At 36.1% G+C, this 16,129-nt stretch overlaps 2 pseudogenes; both read left to right on the top strand.

Annotated features, from left to right (window-relative positions):
* The first annotated feature begins 4,141 nt into the window (after positions 1-4,141).
* On the top strand, positions 4,142-4,241 carry LOC138828820 (U6 spliceosomal RNA; annotated as a pseudogene).
* Positions 4,242-9,062: 4,821 nt separating this feature from the next.
* LOC138828815 (protein lin-28 homolog A pseudogene) lies at positions 9,063-9,689 on the top strand (annotated as a pseudogene).
* The last annotated feature ends 6,440 nt before the right edge of the window (positions 9,690-16,129 follow it).

Here is a 16,129-nt window from a genome sequence, read left to right as displayed (position 1 = left end):
GAGGCTGCAATGCTTGGTAAGAAATGTATGCATTATCCTGCCCATGTAATTGTAACCCCTCTGTACAATACGTTCACAAATAAAATAAATTTAAAAAATAAATTAAAAAAAAGAAGTGTTGTCCTTTGTAACAGACAATGTAATCCAAGAAATGGGTGATTTAACTCTATTCTTCTCCATACATCTTGTTGAGCAAAAGCAAGACCAAGAGAAAAATAATCTATTGAAATAATTTTGCAAAGAATAATTTCACTTTTCCTGATATGGTATCTAAGGAAAGTCTTAAGAGAGAAGATAAAAGTCGTAAGAGTGAAGATAAAAATGGATTATTCTTTAGTTTCCTCTAAGCATCTTGTTAGCAAAATATATCTTTGAGGTTAGAATTTATTGAACCAAAAAGGGGTGGAATACTTATTTTTGTGGGCACATTAGACACAAGAAGATTTCAAGGTAAAAGAAAAAAGAAAAAAAATTATAGCTAAATATTTGTGATTACAGGTTCTTGGACTGTTTTTTTGGAGACAAAGATTTGCATTAGTGTTGGTCTTCATTAACATAGTTGTTGGGTTTCTGTGTCAACCAAATGAAAAGGGGAAGTTTAATGGACTCATTTGGACAAGTAAACAGCATGATAGAAAATAATGGCAAATAATATTTAATGAATTATTTTGAACAATTATTTTGCGAGAACGAAGAAGGAAAGATATAATTCAAAATCACTTGACTTTATTAAAAGTATGAAAATAGAGTAGTGAAGAGATCGAGAGAAAACAAAGAGGACTGCTTTCTCTCCAGTGGAGTAATAGGTTCTTGATCTTGTTTCTTCCATTCTGTTTTCACAAGCTATCAAGTGTGCCTCAGGACTCGAGTATCCAGTTCAAAGAGCATTCACAGAAGAAAATATTTGCAGTAGATACAGGTGAATTATAACCTTAGACAATCTATTTAAATCTGTTTAAAATTCTCCCCTACCCCAAATTGCCCTCTTTGAAAAGCTTTGTTTGCTTTTCCAAAGACTGACCTTCATTAATGATTTAAAATTTTTAGAGGATATATTCATACTCTAGAGATTGCTGTTTGGTTGTAATTTTTGTGTGTTTTTGTTTGTTGTTGTGTTTTTTAACTGAATTTCAAAAGGTTGTGCAAGTGTGTTACAATTAAATATGTCCATCAAATTGTCTAACGCTCCTGGATCAGAGTCACTCCTTCTATCAATCTGAACCAACCCTTTCTCCAAGATTCATTTCAGATTTACCGCTTTCTTTATTACATGTGTACATTGAGTATTCTTGCTTTACTTGCCCATTGTTCTATTTTTCATTCATTCTATTTCTTTACTATTGTTCCTCTCTGGTTTCAATTTCCTGATATTCATTCTGTTAAACTTCCTGTTAATTCTTTGAAAGGTTTACATACATTCCGTGGAGTTTCAATCCCACATATACTTGAACTGATGTCAGCTTATATTTCCATAATTCATTCATCTGCAATAACAAATTTGCAAGACTGGAGATGTGAAGCACTTAGACATGATTTTATTCTCATTCATTTGGAAGATTAACCTTTAGTCAGCAAGAAAGTTTAAAAATGACTTAGAATGTATTCCTAACTACTAGTTTTTATAAATGGCTTTGTAAAATATATGTGATTATTTTATTTTACATAGGATAATATTTTGTACTACCTATAAGTTTTGGAAAAAGAAGAAAACTAAAATTTACTAGTGTAGAGGAATATGATAATAAAAGAAGACATATTTTATGTTTGTCACATCTCTGATCAGTACCCATATGCAAGACTTAAAGTCATATTTCTTACTATGTTAGACAGATAGGGAAAACATAAAACAACACATGATAAGGCAACTCTTAGTGACTTTTTAAAAGGTACGTTTTTATGTGATGAAATTTATTACCTAATATTTGGGTTTGAAATATGGGAGGCTGATCTATTTAACATATTTCTGGAAGGCACCTACTGAACAACACAAATGGTGGGGGTACTCTTTCTACACTTTAATGAATGAATTTGTTTGGTATTGGTGCTGGGTAAGTAAATCAACTCTATTGTAACTTGCTTCCTACACTTGAAAACCTTGTAATGTCACTATCATCTACTTGTCAAGTGTTATTTTGGCAAATGTGATTTTAAATAGTTTATTTGAAAATGAATATACTTTCAGGATATTAAATGTAGGTTATCATTGGTTTGAGAATGACATTTTTATACTACAGAACCTAGTTTTCTGAAGTACCAGTGTTTTGAAGCACTAAGTATCTTCTTAATGGTTTTCTAAATTAAATTTGACCTCTAAATCAAGTTTTCCTAGCCTTGGTAGAACAATTATGGATCTATCATTCCAGAAACTATTTTTTGGCCAACTTTTGCTGCACTGAAATCTTTCATTAATCATTAGGAGAGGGGTATTAAAAATAATCTTGTTCATTTGTGATTTTGTTCACTCATATGGCCTGGTCATCTGTAAATTGAAAGTTTGAACTACAGTACTTTCTCTCATATTTAGTGATCTCATCTTTCATTTCAAGTTTCATTGCATTTCACAGTTGATTACTGCTAATTCCTATAAGGAATTTGGGCCTTGAAATATATTATAGGACATGAGAAATGAGATTAGTCTTCAATTACTTTCATTTGGCATGTTGCATGGGCCTAGGTTAGAAGTCTTGCCCTTGTTATCTGATGATGCAGATAACTTGAACCTGGTATCCTAGGACCCGTGGGTCCTGCAGAAGAATAATAGCTTTTAGACATTATATCAGCAAAATTTGGGTATAATCAGTAAGTATGCTTCAGAAATATGGAGAAAAACCCTTTGGGACCAGCGAGTTAAAACAATAAACAGAGCATCAGAATAAAATCCTTTATGCATTAGCGGAAAACAATACTGTTATTTTACCATGTGAATTCAGAAGACAACAAAAACTTAGAAGGTATCACAAGTTTATACCGAAGACATTGCATTGATACTTTTTATATTCTAATTTATATTCTAAACCTAATTATTTATATTCCAATCTATTTATGAGAATAAATGTAAATATATTTGTCAAACTATCAATTCTAATAAGATTCACTGTGTGAAATTTAAAATCAGTACATATAAATATAAAATATATAAGTATATATAATATAAAAATTGTTTTGCATTGTTCTGTTGTGGTTAGGGTATAAAGGCAACTCTGTTTTAAAGTATTATTCCATTATCTCTACCTCAGTTTTTGGTAGAGTTAGACTTAAAACTTTACCATTTGTTGATTTACAGCCTAGAGGCAAGAGGAAACACTGTGATTAAAACATTACCAATTTAAGGCCTAATATCGAGGAGAAACGTATGGACTTCTCCAGGAGCTATGGACATATTTGGTGATAGAAAGTCTGTAGTGTAAGTTCCTGCCTGGTTGGATGATAGACAGGAAAGGACAGTAGGTAATCATGCATATGAACAATTTTTTCACCTTCTTGGCTTTAGCTACTTTTGAAATGATAAGTATAGTAAACAATTATATTTTGATAAAATACCTTCTATTCTGAACAATTCTGACAGAACTGTTCATCTCTCTATGATCTCTTGTAACTAAGGTTAGTTTTGTTCCAGTAGACAATCTATGCTGTCAGGGTAAGATATTCTGATTGGTCTGTTCTTACATGGAAGAAGGATAAAGGGTCAGCTAGACATTTGTGCCAGCAAGACCTCATTTGGGAAATTTTAAGTTGCACAAGTTTAGAAGTAGCTCTTAAGCAAGGCTTACTTTGAATCCATTAGCTCCACAAAGCTAACTCAGTTGTGATAAATAAATACTTGAAAAGCAATCACCTTTGGACTTAGCTGTAAAGGCTTCAAATATGATCGAATTTAAAATGAAGAAGACAAAATAGTCATTGACAAAAAATTGCAAATAAAATAAAATAAAATAAAATTAAAAATAAAATTAAATATAAAATTGCAAATGTGAGCAATCTACCAAACAATGGGTTTTTCCCATTATACAAAGAATTTTAGAGAAATAAGATCAATAGCATATTTAGGAACAATAAGGGTTCCTTGTTATAAATATTCAACCATGGATATATGCCTGTAGGAAGATTCCAACATTAAGTACTTAAATTTAGAGGATACTACATGTTTCAGCAGCAGGTCTACCCAAATTACAACAATACAGAGATTAACATGGCACTTGCAGAAGGATGATATGAAAATTTGTGAAGTATTCCATATTTTTCATTCTTCAAATGCAAGAAATGAAAAAAAGTTATTAAAAGGTGATTACAAAAACACAAGTGTAACAAGACCTGTAATTCATAGAATTAAAGGTTAGTTTGACATCAGTATATTAAATCTTCACCTGAGAAAGGGCTTTACATATCATAACCTTTACAAAACTTGAAATTAGTTAACATTGTCATTTTATCCCAAAGAAATAAAAAAATACAAGGACCTAGGAAAAAAGGAATCTTAAATTTTTCTATATGGAATGCAATCTGAAAGGACACATTAATGAACATATACATTATATAACAATGTAGAATTCAAATTATTATATGTAGGAGCGAATTAAATAGATTATGGACATTATACAAACATAGATATACTTTTTTCAGAAAAATGCCATGAACATCTATAGTGTCTATACTATTCTTTTCAAAAGATGTTAAAATTATTTCTGATTCAAAAAAATCACAAACTCTCTTGAAATCATTATAGATGTATACAAACAACTCTTTAATACATTTTGACATCAAAGTCAGACAATTCACTTGGAAGAATACCATGGAATCCATGAATTTTTAAAGTAAGATATTGCTGTTGCTTTGTATTGTGAAAAAAATTGTAGGGACACAAAGGATGGACTGGCATTTTTGAAATTTAAGACACTTAACCATACCATTACAACTTAGGAGAAGAATATGTACAGTCTTCCACAACTTCAAAGAGGTAGTAATACTTACTTATCCTTTTGGAAATATCAAATGCAGTTTCTTCCAAGTTGTTCTTCAGACCTGGTTTCATATAATGGTTCCACAGAAGGAGATACAGCATATTGTTGTTATTTCTATTCCCAGCAGCGAGATGCAAGGGGGTCAAGAGACCTTTAGTTTGGGGACTGGTATCTGCATCATGATGAATTAAGAAAGAAGCCACTCTGGTATTATTCCACATATAAGCACTGTGCAGGTGTGTCTAGCCATTCAGAATTATTGCATGAATATCTGCCTTAAGCTACCAACTCATGGACAATGTCTAAGTGTCCACTCTAGGCTTCCCGATGAAGAGGGTTATACTCATCCTCATCCCTAGTATTCATCTGGGTGGCCTTTTTGGAAAGTAGTCTCCACACCATAGTAAGCTGAATAATTTCAGGATCCAAAAGAGGAAATTTTCTTGGGTCCTACTCCATTTTTTTCTTGCAATTGATACTATTCCTCACTTTTTCATCTTAATTCCTGTCTTCCTCAGAATTGCCTAACCAGAGACTTTGAGTGCCAGGGGGAATGAGATGTCCATGTTTTTCCCCAATAGTTCACATTGGTTGAACTGGTCAGAAAAATCTGATGAATTTTCTGCATATATTTATTCACCATGATTTTTTATTTTATCTTTTTCCATTTTTACTACTCGAAATTATTCTAACTGGAGAGTAGGGAATTTAGAGAGAGCAGAGGAAAGATTTTCCTCAATATTCAAAGGTACAGACTGAAAATGAGGACCAGTGGTGTCTTCATGTGCAGCTTATTCTAGGAATGAGAAAATAGGAAACAATGCCTTCTATGTAAATGATTTGGGAAATACAATGTTCTAGTGTGAGAGAACTCACTATTCAACATATGGACTTAAAGAGCTTTCTAATAGCTTTCTAATGTTAGTATTTAACAGTCGAAAAATGTAGAATGCAATAGTAAAATAGAAGTCCTTTGTATGACTACCTAAATTCTTGTTTTTTAAAAGATATTTGTTGTCATCTAAAAATACGCCTATCTATTGTCTTCAGGTGATTTTGATGATTGAAGATGCTTAATGAGAAGTCAAAATGTATTAGTAGTCCTTTGCTATCAATTAAATTTCACTTTTTCTTCTTGGAGGATATAATGATCAAAGCAAGCAATCAGCAAGCAATCGTTCAGAATCATGCTTCCAGTGCAAGTGAATCACCAGTAAGTAATCCTCGATACCATTATCCACAAAGATTTGTCACAGATACAATCACCCTGCCCTCTCTAGCTGCTTTCCTAGCCTGGACCTATTCCTTCATTGTACAGGAAAAGTGTGATTCAATAGATTTCAGTCAGATCTGTTAGTAGAATTATCAAGTATTTAGATTCTGTTTTTTTAAATTAGCTGTGGGGCATGAACTCTGGGCCAGGGCACTATCCTTGAGCTCTTCAAATCAAGGCAAGCGCTCTACCACTTGAGCCACAAAACCACTTCTGGATGGTTCTGTTTATGTGGTGCTGATTTGGGAAATGGTAGAGCAGAAAGTGAAATGATGCAACCAAAAATATAAAAACAAAATAAATTAGGATAATTATGGAGCAATCATATTGTCTATGAGAACCATGAAAGAGAGAGAGGAAAAGAGATCCAGATGTGCAATGACCTAGCTAGCCACAAAATCCATGCTTCTAATCAATTTACAGAGCAAACAATTTTTTTAAGAGATAGAAATAGAATATATGTATTTACTTGAAATTAGTAAATACATTTTTAGTAGCCTACATAAAGAGTCAGAGCTTTGACCAAATTACAGACAAGAATCTTAAACCTTGGGCTAGGATGGTGGCTCAGTGGTAGAGTGCTTGCCTTGCAGCTTACTACCGTGCGGAGAATACTTTCCAAAAAGGCCACATATGAATAATAGGGATGAGGATGAGTAAACTCCTTTATATTGGGAAGCCCAGAATGGACACCTAGACATTGTCCATGAGTTGGTAGCTCAAGGCAGATATTCATGCAATAACTGTGAATGGCTGGACACCCATTCACAGTGCTTATATGTGGAATATATTGCAACAGCACACACACACACACACACACACACACACATCATCATCATCATCATTATCATCATCATCAAATTTCTTCATAAGTATTTTTTGCGTATGGTCTTAAGAATAAATTTACATTATTAACTTGAATTTCTGAGAGGACAATATCATCACTGTACATCTTGGTTGTATGCTCTCAGTTTTAAATTACTATTTAAGTATGTGCATTAGATAAGTATAGAGAAAAGTAGGAGCCACTCTGGTGTCTCAGGTCTTTAATCCTAGCTAATCAAAAAGATGAAATCTGATGATTGTGCTTTGAAACCAGACCAAGAAAAAAAAGTCCATTAGATTCTGATTTGAAAGTAACCACAAAAGCTTGAAATGGAGCTGTAGGATAAGCATTAAATTGCTAGCCTTGAGAAAACTAAAACAAAAAAAAAATAACAAATTCTGGAACAGAGTCAGGCCCTGAGTTCAAGCTCTAGTATAAGCACCAAACTAATGAATTAATTAATTAATTAAAAATAAATTAAGTGGTCGCATGTGGAGAGGCAGGTAAAATGTAACAATCGTGGACACTGGATTATGTATTATTTTGTAATAAGGCAAGTTATCATTTTTCCTAATCACTAATATTTTATTTGAACTTTTTTGTACAGTAAATCCTGAATTTGGCATGCATGTATATGTGTTTATAAATGTGCGCACATGTGTGTGTATATGCGTGAGTGTGTGCATTTGCAATGTTGCTTGCCAATGTGGACAGAGTGAGGCTGAAAAGAGCTGTGTTGAAATATAGTTATTTATCACTGTTCCATCCTGTTATTTCAGTGGAACCACCCTTCTGTACATTTTATTTGTCAAATAATAACATCATCATAAATAAAGCATTTACACCATTAAGTTAGATAAAAGAGATCACTTTCAGTTAAAAGAGATCACTTTCAGTTCTTAGTATATATTAGGCAATAAGATACACATATAATTAGGTAGTGAATTATTGATGTAAGATGACTGTCAGTACAAAATATGTATTTGACCTCTTAAATTGGATATACTTTTAAGATATACTCATGGAATGATTTTGACCTACTCGACCAAACAAGTATTACTCGCTGGTTATTCCTGTGAAACTCAAGGTGGATAAACTCTTTCCAGATTTCTGTTGAAAATAACTTTCTTTGTAAGATCATATCTATTCACACTAAGATAATAAACCCCGTATTTTTTAGGTTTGAATATCCCATCATATTGACTGAAAATCAGTATTGTGGATATGTTTGTTAGATATACATTGCAAAAACAAACAAAAAGCATGTGTCACCTCCAGATTGTGGATGCATTTGAAGTTGTTTTGTACATACAAATGTTTCTTCATTAATTGTTCTTTTGTGGGAGTAACTATCACAACTTTAACAAATAAGGCTTTTTGAATATCTTTTCCAATATAAATAACATCCCAGAGCAAGTCTTGCAATTTCTGAAACCCCTTTGAATATTTCAATGTTATTTCAGTTCATTGACTATACAGCTAAAAGCATTTCTGAAATAAACATTGTTAAAATCTGAAAATGTTAATGGATATAAAGGCTTTTTATGCATCATTTTATGAAAAGCCAGTTTTTATGAAACTAAAAGATATAGAATAAAAGAATGGAAGTGAATTGGGTGAGCTAATTATTAGTATAACTTTGTTTTCTATTAGCACAATCCTTTGAACGTACATGATGAAGTTAAATTATGTGCTTTTTGACACTATGCTTCAGTTATTTTTAGAATCTTTGTAGTTATAAGAGTGAATTTGTAGTATAAATAAATGTCTTTGAAAATGATTAGGATTAATCTTGTGTTTTGTGTCCTACTCCCCCCAAAATGAGTTATTTTCAAGTGTTAATAGTTTATAATTGAATCTTCAGTATCATAAGAAATTTTGAAAAATGGATTGTGCGGGGAAGATGTAGTCGCCTCTTCTGCCAACCTGCCCTTTGCCTCCGCACTTCTCTGGGGCCAGCAGCAGCCCGACCAGGGGCCCGGGGCCGCAGGCTCAGACAACGGCCATGGGCTTGGTGTCCAACCAGCAGTTGGGAGGTGGCTTCGCCAAGGCAGCGGAGAAGGCACCCGAGGAGGCGCAGGAGGATGCCGCTCAGGTGGCTGAGGAGCCTCAGCTGTTGCACAGGGCTGGCATCTGTAAGTAGTTCAATGTGCGCAGAGGGTTCGGCTTCCTATCCATGACAGCCCGCATCAGGGTAGCGCTCGACCCCCTGGTGGACGTCTTTGTGCACCAGAATAAGCTGCACATGGAGGGCTTCCAGAGCCTGAAGGAGGGAGAGGCTGTGGAGTTTACCTTTAAGAAGTCTGCCAAAGGCCTAGAATCCATCCAAGTCACTGGGCCCAGTGGGGTGTTCTGTATTGGGAGTAAGAGGTGGCCAAAGGGGAAGAACATGCAGAAGAGCAGATCCAAAGGAGACAGGTGCTACAACTGTATTGGTCTAGACCATAATGCCAAGGAATGCAAGCTGCCACCACAGCCCAAGAAGTGCCACTTCTGCCAAAGCATCAACCACATGGTGGCCTCCTGTCCACTGAAGGCTCAGCAGGTCCCCAGTTCCCAGGGAAAGCCTGCCTACTTTAGGGAAGAAGAAGAGATCCACAGCCCTGCCCTGCTCCCTGAGGCCCAAAATTGAGCCCCCAGAGTCGGGGGGGGGCAACTCTAGCTAGCAGGAAGTTTCAAGGAGCAGGCATCAATCGGCAAAGTGGAGAAAGTTGGAATATGGATTGGGTTGGCGAGTAGCTGGCTCTTCCATATGTCTCAGGCCAGGATGTCCCAGTATCATCCCATCTTCTCTTTTGATGAAGGGAAGGGGTGATGCATAGTAATCCCATCATGATCTATCCCAATTCAAGTGAGGGGCTTTGGGGGAACCACTTGTGAAACCTGCGTACTTTATATGATAATCTTCACCTGACCTACATGCTTCCCCTCCCTCCCCCCCAGCCTCCAGCTTCTAAAAGTGACCCAGATTGCCAAGTTGTTCCTTTAAAGAAGGATGTGTCCAATTTCTCTTGCCAGGGTGTGAAACAATTAAGCACCAGTCCAGCAGATCCACGGGCTCAAATCCCCAAGGTGTAGTATCCCGGGTAGGAGGACCTGTCAGGAGCAAGGCAGGGTTGTTTTGTTTTGTTTTGTTTTTTGTCTCTCCACCACCTCCTCCACTCCACATCTTGTTTCCTCATCACCCTATCTTGAGCTGTAGTGCTGGGAGAGCTGGTCCAGGCATTGGGTTGTGATGACAGGCAACATGGGTGACTAGGGAATGGCTGCAAACCTGCTGATCTGAGCTTCTCCCTGCTCCCGCCCCCATTTCTGGGCCAATGTGATTGTAATTTATTTGTTCCCTTGGATTACTGCACCTTGGGTCCCCGCTTTCTCCAGGATGCCAAACCTGCAATATCTGTGTGAATGACGTATCTTGTGCATTTTAACTTTTTTTTTCTTATTATAAATATTCTGGTTTTGTATTTTTATATATTTTAATCTTAAGGCCCTCATTCCTGCACTGTGTTCTCAGGTACATGAGCAATCTCAGAGATAAATGGCCAACAGCTCCAGGTCGGCATAGCAGGAAGACTTTGTTGTTTTTATCACCATGGAGAGCAATCATTTGGAGTGCATAGCCTATTGAACGACTTCATTTTTGCCAATTAGAACTGGCTTTTTTGCCATAGGGTCCTCTTGAAACCCCCTCAACACTTGGAAATGTTTCATGGGAGACTAGGTTTTTAATTGGGTTGCCCCATGACTTGTTCTCCTTCTGCTGGAAGAATGGAAATTAGTCTAAACAGGAAACGGTGGTTCAGACAAGGTAGAAGACGACCAAAGAGGAAGCCAAGGTTAGTAATGATTGTCTAATCCTATGGCTCTGCGACTTGTTTTCTTTCCATATACTATATCTATCCTTTACTAGGTTAGGTTGGGATTACTGTGCAAATAACTGTATATGTATTTTTTTTCCTCTAAGGAATGGGAATTGATATGTTTGGATTTTAAGACCACAGATTTGTGTCCCCCTTCTACTAGCCATGCAGGGATGGATCTATAAAAAGCAAGGACCAAATCCTCAGTCTCGGCTTCCAGGGAAACCCATAAGTGTAGGCCTCTCTCTGGAGCCCGTGTCCTGCCCTGCTGCATAATTGTTCATAGTGTTGTGTTAGCTAAAGGAGAAAAAGGAGGTTTCGTTTACAAGCTGTGAGATCACCACAAACCTACCTCATGTGTTAAAATGGGACAAATGCAATAGAATGCATTGGATGATGTGTGTCTGATCCTAGTTTCTTGTCTTCCCACAAATGCTGCCCCCTCTAGTTAATTGTATTTGTCTAGGCTCTGTAGGACTTTACTGAGTTTCTGAGTTGGTCATTTGCTAGATGGCCTAGTTTGTGTAAATAATAATATGTGGGTCTTTTCTCCATGTTCTTTTTGGAGTTTTATTGTTTACAAACTTCTTTTAGAATTGAGAAAAACAGCCAAAGCATCTTTGACAGAAGGTTCTGCACTAGACAAAAGGATCTGAAGCTAAGTTGGGGGAACTTCTAAAGTGAGGATCTTGAACCAGTTTTTCTTTTGTTCCCTCACTTCCCCTATTTCCCATTTTGGACTAGATCTTCGTTGGTAAAAATAATAATAAGTCCCTATCCTCTAACCTTTTCTCCCTCAAAAGAAAACCTACATGCCCATACACAGATGACTCTTGGAATGTCTCTTCAACTTTTATGTGACTTATGCAAAGATTCTGAAGACGCTAGTGCTCCAAACTCTCCACCCCCCCCTACACACACACCTTGTTCCCAACCTGAGTCCATGTTTTTTTAAACGTAATTCTCATCAAATATGACATTTGTGACCAAACCTGCTTGTTCTGTAATACTAGAGAAAATCAATTGGGCTTTCCATGTAGAAAGTGGGGTCAGGAGACCAGGAAAGGGAATATGAATGTATGTTAAAGTCACTCAGGAACTTGTACACAGGTGCAAGAAAAGTTATGTCAAAGTGGCCACAGATTGTTTAATGGGAGACGAATGTAACGCCATGTTTACTGCTAGAAACCAAAGCTTTGTGAGAGAACTTGAATTTATGGGGAGGGAGGCTGGAAAAGTGTGTACCTGTCTGTCCTTTCTCTGATCCCTTCAGACTAAAGCTTCCTTGGGCTTTTATGATACCAGTACTGCGGTGTTTTATTTCATGATTGATTTGTGCTGTACCCGAGTACTTCCTTTCCCCCTTTCTAATAATTTTTTTAAACACATCATGACTCTTCCCTTACCTTTCTTTTCCTGGGAAAATACAATGAAGAAATAAATAAATGAATACTTAAAAAAAGAAATTTTGAAACAATGTAGTATTATTGATGTCTTTTTTAGGGGGTGGAGTCTGGTAGTGGGGCCTGAACTCTGGGCCTGGGCGCTGTCCCGCAGCTCTTCAGCTCAAGTCTAGAGCTCTTCCACTTGAGCCACAGCGTCACTTCCGGCTTTTTTCTTTTTGCTTATGTGGTGCTGAGGAATCGAACCCAGTGCCCCATGCATGCATGGCAAGCACTCTACCACTGAGCCACCTTCCAGCTCTTTATGTCTTTTTAAACCAATTGTATTCAGAAGTTGGAAAGGCTTTAATTCATGCTTAGGTCTTGTTTTCTATGATTTTTTTTTGGTCCGGTCATGGGGCCTGAACTCTGGGCTTGGGCACTGTCCCTCAGCTCTTCAGCTCAAGTCTAGTGCTCTACCACTTGAGCCACAGCGCCACTTCGCGCTTTTTTGTTTTTGTTTTTTGTTTTTTTTTGCTTATGTGGTGATGAGGAATCGAACCCAGGGCCTCAGACATGCAAGGCAAGCCCTTTAACCACTGAGCCACCTTCCCAGCCCTGTCTATGATTTTTTATCCTCTCATTCCTAACATTAATGATAGGTCAGTCTGCATTTTTGGGTACATGAAAGGTAAAATATTTATCTGGGGTCAAAGTGATTTTTATATCAGTCTTGCTTTAATAGCATTTTGAAGTATACCTTTCTCTCAAAATGTTGGGTATAAAAAGCAGTCAAAAAACTTCTAGGGCTGGGAAGGTGGCTCAGTGGTAGAGTGCTTGCCTTGCATGCCTGAGGCCCTGGGTTCGATTCCTCAGCACCACATAAGCAAAAAGAAAAAAGCCAGAAGTGGCGCTGTGGCTCAAGTGGTAGAGCGCTAGCCTTGAGCTGAAGAGCTGAGGGAGAGAGCCCAAGCCCACAGTTCAGGCCCCAAAACCGGACCCCCCCAAAAAATTTAAAAAACCTTCTAATAGTAAACAATTTAGGTGAGCTACAATGTGGAAATGATTGGTCCATAAGACATGCAGTCTCTTTCCATCAGGAATTGGGGAGGTCATTCTTTCAGTAAGACAGTGTTAAACAGAGGTAGGGTCCCCAAGCAGTGCAGTGTTGAGTGAAGGGATAGAATATGATTTCTGCTATTTTGACCTAGAAATCAAGAAAGTTATTCTTTAGCAGTTCCTTTCACCAGAGAGGTATGTATTGATTATGAACTTTGAGTTTTCATATTACAGTTACCTATTTTCTAATAAAGACAAAGTGAAATATTATGAGTGTACACAATAATTATGGGAAATTTTCCTCGAATTTGTAGACTAAGTGCTAGTATTTTAGTCATGAAATAGAATGAGGTTAATTGATATATTCGGAGATGGACCTCAGGCTAACACTTACCATGTGTGCAATGTTGTACTAGTAATTACAACACTGAAGACTTCAATATCATCATCAGAAAATTAAAAATGTAAGTAGTTCCACTTTATGCAATTATTCTGAGGATTAAATTAGATACCAAGGGTAAAGTATTGGAAAAACAAACAACTAGCATTTGGCAAATTCTACCTGTTATTTTATCATGTGATGAATTCTAACATTTTTACTCTGATTTTATATTGTGTCTCTTTATGATGTGCAATGTGATGTATTGATATTCATTGCATTGATCATTTTTCTGTCACTATAAGGAAAATACCTGAAAAGAAAATTTCTGAGGAGGAAACTATTATATTGTTTCATGGTTTAAAAGAACACAGTTTAAGATCTCCATTGTTTTTAATTATATTTTTATTATCTTAACTAGTTGTACAAAGGAATTTCCATTCTATAAGTCATGTTTTTATGTACAATGGATCTTTATATAACTATTCCCTACCCTTCAGAATCTCACCAGACTTTAATTTTTTCTAGTTTCATACTATCTGCATTGAATATTTTGTCTTCACTTTCTTCCTCCATAACTCTCTTTATTCCTTCCCATTCACTTCCCCTCACATCTTCCAAGTGATAGTTTCCCAGTATTAATTTTGTTGGATTAAAAATTTAATTTGATAAAAAATGACATCATTTAAATATTCCTCTGCAAATGGCATGATTTGGTTAATATTGCTGTGTAAACTTGTATAAAGTTCTAGCTTCCAAATATGAGACAGAACATGGGTCCTTTTTGTGTCTGGCTCTGATTTAGTTTACATATTTTTACATCTATCCATTTCATTGCAAATAACGTAACAGTCTTCATAATGGATAGGTACAATCCACTTACGTATATATGACACACTTTTGCCAACCATCACTCCGCCAAAGGGCATCTGGGCTGTTTCTATAACTTGGCTACGGTGAATAGTGCAATAGTGAACATGGTTGTGAAAGTGATTTTACTGTAACCTTTTGGAAGAATTCATCACTATCTTTCTGGGAGCAGTCCTCTAACTTGTTTTCCAGAATAAGCACATCCTTCCCTTCATCTCCATCACAACGTTTTGCAAGTCCTCAAAAACACACTACCCTATATAGGTCTCAATAAGCTAAAAGCACACAGTGCCCATATTCTTTCAATACATTTTTAATAATTGTACTTATAATTTACGGAACACCTTCTATGTACTTTCCTGTTGTGGGAATGAGAGACATAACAGACTGAAAGTAAGAAATATGCATTTTAGTTAGCTATTATCATATTTAAAATCTTTTTCAGCTCTAACTCATAGCCTCGCTTACTATTATTTTAATCTTTATATGATTACTTCATCTATCGCCTAAATTATAACAGGTGAGTTAAATACAAAGGCAAAAAGTGTGGTTTGATTTTGACACTCATGTGTGAGGATGCACAATATGGGCAAATAGAAGGATTGGAATAAATAGCAGTTATCCTTTTTGCTAAAGTAGAGATGGTTTTCCCAAACTGATTCTTACAATTCATATTGCATTCAACAAAAAGAAACATGTAACACTTCTCTTTGTTTTGCTCCTTATTAACTTTTGTTTCCATTTTATTTTATAATGAAGGATGATTTCATGAATCTACTGTAGATGAAAAAATATGTTGAAATATTTCTATCTATGCATTGATCTATACATACACACATATATTACACAGGTTACAATGATAATTTATAACTTCTGTAACTATACAATTTACTAAATTATTAAAAACATCGACGGCTCATGCCTGGAATCCTGTTTGCTCAGGAGGCTGAGATCTGACAATCGTGCTTTGAAACCATCCTAGGCAGGAAAGTCCATGAGCCTCTTATCTCCAAACAACCAACAGAAAATCAGAATTGGAACTGTGGTTCAAAGTATTAGAGTGGTATCCTTGAGAGAAAAAGCTCAGGGACATCACCCAGGCTCTTAGTTCAAGAACTATAATCTACCTCCAAAAATCTATTTAATTTACACCTTTGTAAGTAGAGTATTTCCATCACCCAAATGCACATCCATGCACATTTGCAAAGTAACTCTGTTTTGTCTGAAGTACCAATAAACATTATCACTAAAGTAGAAAGCATTGGAACGTAGGTTCATTCTATCTCTCTCATAGATTTTTCTCCACTCAAATACTCAAGTGTTACAATTGTTCTAATTATTTAAAATCATAGTTTTTGTCTTTATTACCTCTAATATTAGAGTTTGAATTGAGTGTTTTGTGCCACTTAAATGTGTGTTCTTACCACTTTGTCATGCCCCCAGCCCTAAGTTATCCTGATTATTTTTCAGCAAGAAACTGATCTTTGCTCTCAGTTTACTTGATGTTATTCTTCCTGGA

Source organism: Dipodomys merriami, unplaced genomic scaffold (genome assembly GCF_024711535.1).
Source record: "Dipodomys merriami isolate MVZ:Mamm:240054 unplaced genomic scaffold, mDipMer1.0.p SCAF_165, whole genome shotgun sequence".
Lineage (NCBI taxonomy): Eukaryota > Metazoa > Chordata > Mammalia > Rodentia > Heteromyidae > Dipodomys > Dipodomys merriami.
The sequence above is the reverse complement of the archived record's forward strand: the minus strand, read 5'-3'. Positions and strand labels throughout refer to the sequence as shown.